General features: G+C 42.1%; 1 protein-coding gene across 1 annotated transcript in view; it reads left to right on the top strand.

Annotated features, from left to right (window-relative positions):
• The first annotated feature begins 6 nt into the window (after positions 1 to 6).
• LOC119585350 overlaps positions 7 to 202 on the top strand; it is a 3,690-nt gene continuing 3,494 nt past the window's right edge. Inside the window, exon 1 of the mRNA XM_037934020.1 lies at positions 7 to 79. The gene's annotated coding sequence lies outside the window, so the exon portion shown is untranslated. The remainder of the gene's footprint in view (positions 80 to 202) is intronic.

Genomic DNA, 202 nt, shown 5'->3' with positions numbered 1-202 from the left:
ATTCGTCGCCAGCCAGGAGTAGAAGGTGCACAGGTCCTTCTTGGATCATTTGTTGTACCTGAAGATAATGAGCCCATAGGTGTGTTGTGTCATGTGCTGTGAGAGATGCATGTGAGCTGATTCAGATCTGTATTCACAGTTAGTTTATGTTAATTTACTTTCACTGAAAATGGGTACTCTCATAAGGTATAGCCAGGAGTAT

Source organism: Penaeus monodon, chromosome 19 (assembly GCF_015228065.2).
Source record: "Penaeus monodon isolate SGIC_2016 chromosome 19, NSTDA_Pmon_1, whole genome shotgun sequence".
Taxonomy (NCBI): domain Eukaryota; kingdom Metazoa; phylum Arthropoda; class Malacostraca; order Decapoda; family Penaeidae; genus Penaeus; species Penaeus monodon.
Note: the sequence above shows the minus strand (reverse complement) of the source record. Positions and strands in the feature narration are given on the sequence as shown.